Genomic DNA, 6000 nt, shown 5'->3' on the forward strand with positions numbered 1-6000 from the left:
GATCACACCCGCTCTCCACTAGCTTGTCCTCATGTGTGGTATGTTCTGTTTAGGTGCTGCCAACCCCAACCATCCTCTCAACCCCTGCGACCCCCCCAGCTGCTCCTCCCTCTCACTGCAGCGCCGACACTGACTCCCAGCTCTCTTGGGGCAGAATTTGAGAGCAGGTAGGCACACATATCCCTCCTTCTTTACACTCTACAAGCCCCAGTAACGTTTAATAAGTTACCTTTTTCTAAAATAAGCCAGAATTGTTTTCTGCTGCTTATACTTAAGACTACTAATTTAATATTAAGCTAAGTATCTATTTCTACCACCTCAAAACACAGCTGACATAAGACTGAACTTCAGGTCCAAGTGACCTCCAAAACTCATATACACCTGAACCTCACATGGCTTCCACTCCCCGCTTCTTATTGCAAAAATTATCAGAGCATAGCAGAAAGAAATAAACTAATTCCCATTCCAGATAGCTCAAGTCTCATAATGTATCAATGGTAAGCAGGTCTGAGTTGCAAAACATTTACTGTTTCCTCAGCTGCTTAGAAGGATGGCAGGAGAAATTATGTGACAGAAAAGGTGCTCTAGAAATGGATATGGCTGTTGTAATCAATTCCTATTCGTGGCAGGGGCTGCAGTCCTATGATATAGTCACTCGTTCTCATACCTTTATCTCCGTGGCAGGTGAAGAACCAAATCAAAGTCAACTGAAGAGAAAAATTAATAATTAACACGCATTTTAATAAGTACTTTAAAGACATTTCAACCATTCCCTTGTAGAGAAAGCAGGTCAAGCGTTACTACTCCCATTTTAGAGACAAAGCGGTGAGGACAAGAGAGTCCTGACTACCGTAAGGCTCCAGTCATCTAAGCGCATTCAGAAACCCAGCAGAACCACCCAGCTGAGGCAGCGAGTTGGGAATGAGGTAAAGGAGCAGAGGATCAATGCAAACACCCAGGGCTGTGCCCAGGAGGTCTCCTCTCAGGGTCCCAGCGTAAGTCTGGATCTCATGCAGTCAAGCCACAGGAAAGGGGAAATTCTCCCAGTGAAGGAAGATGAGAATTCATAGGGAAACTCTTGAGTTCTGGCATTGGTAAAGGTTACCTTCCCACCATCATAATCCAGAGCAGCTCCAGTCAGCCTTGGACAGTAGGACAGGATCTGGCAAGGCTCAGGGCTGGTGCGTATATAGACCCCAGCTGAAGACAGCTGCAGAGTCCAGAACCCCTCCTCGGGGGTGAAGCTGAGAAACCCTTTTCTCACCACTGACTCTCCTGCCGCCCTCAGCAGGCAGAATTCTGGCCACATTCCATTGTCCTGCGACCATTCCCCTCCTACTGCTCCTTCTCACCTCTATATCCAGGAGAACTAGACCCATCAGGGATGCCTAGAAATCCACCAAGATAGCTACTGCCAAACACACCTCTGCTTCCACTCCCGTATTTCACTGCTGCTTCTTCCTCCCCTGCTCCCCACCAGATCCTGTCCACTGTCACTTCCTGATACACTTTGCCCCGCGTGAAGCCCTTACTGCCCAGCACACCAGGCTCCGGATCAAATCGCTGACCATGCTGCTATGTGTTCATCCACAAGCCAGTGAATATCATGCTCTTCCCATTTGGAAACACTGAGAGGTAGCCATTGGCTGTCTGGGAATTCAGGATGATCCTCACTGTGGGGACAAGGAGACAAAGGTGTGGCATCACAAAAGACAGCAATTGAGATTTATCCCATAGGTTCTGGGGCCTTTATGACAATGGGGGTGGACTCCTCAGGGGAGCAGGCCAGAAACTGCTTGTGACCTTGTGCTCATACTATTAGCAACCATATCTGGAAAATGAAGAGAACACAGAAAATTCAAGGGCACAGGCAGTGTGATGAGACTTGAGAGGGCAAAACGGTAAGGACTGAGATCACTGCAGCTGCACAAATCTGGGGAAAGGTTTTTGGTTTTGAAATCTGAATTCTCGGGATAAAGAATTTGGATACATTAGTCACACGAAGACCTTCCTCTTTAAAACGAAAGAGCTGACCCATAAGTAATGGAGCTTCATAGGAACGCTGCAATTAGCAAACTTCAGCCACTATCCCCTCCAGATGCTCACTTGTTTTATATTCCAGATCCCTCATCAGTTTTCCTGGAATAAAAGTACCAAAGGACAGTAAGCAATTCTGACACCACATCTTCTAGGTTAAATTCTCTTACTGTTGGCTAATATAATTTTAGAAGGTGACAAAGCACCGTGAAAACTCAAGTGAAATAGAGAAATCAATTCAGGAGACACCCAGAGCTGTCCAGTCTAAAGTGGTTCATGTAAGTATCCCGGCCAACATCTGCTGAACCCACCTGGTGCTTCATTAAAGAGTCCCTTCGGGCATATTCCCTGTTTTTAAACTAAGCCCTAAACTTCTAGTCCTAGACAATACTATTTCTCTCCACTCTCAAAGATACCTCTTTTAGATTCATTCTCCCAGTATTCTTTAAATTAATTTTTTTTTTTTTCGGTACGTGGGCCTCTTACTGTTGTGGCCTCTCCCGTTGCGGAGCACAGGCTCCGGATGCGCAGGCTCAGCGGCCGTGGCTCACGGGCGCAGCCGCTCCGCGACACGTGGGATCCTCCCGGACCGGGGCACGAACTCGTGTGCCCTGCATCGGCAGGCAGACTCTGAACCACTTCACTACCAGGGAAGCCCCTAAATATACATCTTTTAAAGCTTTAAAGTTAAAATTAAGGAAGTGCTGGGCAGAGATATATAAGCTAAATACGAAATGAAAGAAATCTGAGGTCTTGATCTTATTTTCGAAAAGGATTGTATTCAAAGCAAAAAATTATTAAGTGAGACTACAGAGGGTGTTTTATGTTACTAAGAAAATTAATATCCACAATTAAGATGTAACTCTCCTTAAAGGTCATACAGAAAAAAAGTATCAAAATATAAAAAGCAAAAACTATAAGAATACAAGTAAAATGGGCAAAAACTCATTGCTAATAGGAATCTTTGAGTGATTTCTTCTAGTCCATAACATATCAAGAAGTCAAAAAATAAGTGTCAATACAAAATACCTAAATAACAAAACTACTAAGAAAACTTCATGGAGATATAGCAAATCCTATTCCAAGAACACAGAGAATGTACCTTCTATTCAAATGTTTGGAACTGTCCAAAAGTTTACAATGCACAATACAGAAAGCCTCAATAAAGTGCCGAATGGTAGAAATGGCAAAAAACTTGTCTGGTCAGAAGATTTAAAAACTATGAAAGATAAAACTATTAGAAAAAACCCTGCACACCACTGACAGGAAAAAAAAAAAAAAAAGGAGAGTCCTTGAAGAGGATCTTATCCTGGAGGAGAATCCTGGACCTGGCTGTCTAGTGCTCATTCCCTTCACCCGCTGCCTATAGGACGGTCCCTGCCTCGTGCTGGTTGGCAGCCAAACCATCAGGAGTTATGGTGTCTTGATCTTTGGAGTCGATGCTACTCAGCAAGCCCCTGCCTGAGCCCTCCCTGCTTTGTCTACCACGGAGCCTCCAGAGCACAGGTGACACACCATCCCAGCCCTGACGGAGAGGGCACCCTGAGATCTTGGGCCCTCAGAGGTCACTCTGACCTGGCAGCATGGTGAGGAGGACCAGACCCAGGCCATGGAGCCTGTAGAGACCAGGCCTTCAGAGGACAGAACGTTCCAGAAGTGGGCAGCCCTGGTGTTGCCTTCTGGAGACGAGCAGAGACACACGTGCCACGTGCAGCACCAGGGGCTGCCTGCACCCCTCTTCCTGAGGTCTGGTGTGGAGGGATCTGAGGCGGAACCTTCTTCTCAGGGAAGTAGGAGCCCTTCTGGGAACTTTCAGCAGGGTCAGGGCTCAGGTGTGAGGTCAGGGCCCCTCCCTCTCCTTTCCTCCTCAAAGCCATATTCCCAGCCCAACATCCCCATCAAGGGAGCATTTGCTGGCCAGGTTCTCCTTGCAGCTGCTGTCAGTGGGGGTTGTGTTTGCAGGAGTTTAGATGGGTCAAACTTTGCCTGCAAGAACTGTGCTCTAGAACAACAAGAGCTCAGCTTAGGAAGGGATTCTGGGTTTCATGGTTCTGACCCAAGGGTCTCTCGCCTCAGGGCTTGAAATGCAGCTCCTGTCCTCGTGACTTCTGCAGCCAACGTGCAGACATCCTGTTGCGCAGCAAAGCCTGGAGGGACCCTGGCTGGTGGGAGGCCAGCTGAGGAAGTGCAGGTGAGCTGGGAGGCTGGGGACCTGCTGGATCCCCTGAGCCCCAGTTCCAGTTCCGGCCAGTGTACGTGGCTGCCTTTGGACTCCAGGACCTTGATCTAAGTTCCGTTCCCCTTCTCCTCTATGAGGGTTCCAGCAGCAGGGCCACATGAGGCCCAGAAAGTACAAGATTGCCTGGGGAATGGGTCTCTTTCTAGTGGGACAAAAATTCTCAGGTCGGTCTCCAGCAGGATCCTAAATGTTTTTACAAAGATGAAGTAGTATTAAGCCCAGTCCTACAATGAACTGGCAAATCTGAAGGGAGAGTGTAACCTGCATGTGTGTCTGTCTGTGTGTGTTCACATGCGGATAGAAATGTGTGTGGATGTCTGTGTATATGTGTGTGGGTGAGTGTACACAAGCATGTGTGGGCCTTTGTATGTGTATGTGTGTTTTTGTGGTGTGCGGGTGTGCATTGCTCTGATGCGTCCTCATCCTGGCCCCCACCCTGGCCTTCTCCAGGTGCCCCTCCCACCTCAGGGGATATAAGAGACAGGCCAGCTCTCCATCTGCACATGAGTAAGAAGAGGCTGAGGTGATGAGTGTTGGGGAGAAGTGGTCCTCGTCCTCTCGGAAGAAAGAAACAGGAGCTGCATGCGTGGACTCTTCCTCCCCAGGATTTTGCCTTAATAAATGTGTCAGATACCATTTTAAGGGACTTACATGAAGCAAATCATTTAAATCTCATCAGAGTCCTCTGAGATAGGGACAGCTATCAACCCCATTTTACAGACAAGGAAACTGAGGCCTCAGAGAGCTTGGCTGGCTCTCAGTTGGCTGAGCCATGACTCTAAGGAAGCAGTCTGACTGCTGCACCCAGGTCTGTACTCACTCTGCTGTGTTGACTCCCATACACTGTTCACCAGCCTCACTAAGGGTCACCTCCTCTGGGGGCTCTGACAGCTTCCCTGTCCGCTCTGGGCTCTGAGACTGGCTGGGAGTCTATTGCGTTTCTCACACTCCCTATAGGTGTGTCCATGGGGTCTGAAGTGACAGGAGAGTTGGTTCTCCATTGGCTGCTGGAGTGTGTTTGCTGGAGGTTGGGGGAAGTGAGGGTCACATCTGGGCTGGAGGGCCTCAGTGGTGTTTGCATCTGGGTGTGAGCTGGGCTTTCCAGATGCTGAAGGGTGACGACCAGCAGGGCCCATGCAGAGTTTACTCATCACTGTGTTATTCCACAGCCTGAAACCACGGCCCCTCGTGGGCCTGAGAGTCACAGGGGTGCTCACGCATCGCCTTCCCATCCCTGCTGCCCCGACTGCTCTTCTGCCAGCTGACTTCCTGGGAACATCTGCTGTCCAAGGTGACACATGAGGAGGGGTCTGGCCACAGCCCTGCTCACCAGCACTTCCTCCCACCCTGCCTGCTGCTCCCTTCTGGGGCCTCCTGGATGAACTGAGAGGACAGCAACTAGGATAGACAGAGAAGCTGACATTACGCTGGTAAAGAGAAAGCAGAATGTCTGTCACCAAGGGAAGGAAAGCGTTGCCTTAGGGAAGAAGACTGAGTAGTTTCTTGTGGGCTGTTACACTGGCAGCCTCAGTCTTCTGCTGCATGTTGACAGGAGGCTGACCTTAATTTCTTGCCATGTAGGACTTGCCAACGCGGCTGCTTCCTTCCTCAGAGCTTGCAAGCAGTGAAGACAGTAGAAAGTCAGCCAGCAAGATGGGGTCTTGCTCTTCTATGATCTAATCTCAGGAGTGACATCCCCGTTGTCATATTCTATTTGTCAGAAG

Source organism: Orcinus orca, chromosome 10, assembly GCF_937001465.1.
Source record: "Orcinus orca chromosome 10, mOrcOrc1.1, whole genome shotgun sequence".
Classification (NCBI taxonomy): domain Eukaryota; kingdom Metazoa; phylum Chordata; class Mammalia; order Artiodactyla; family Delphinidae; genus Orcinus; species Orcinus orca.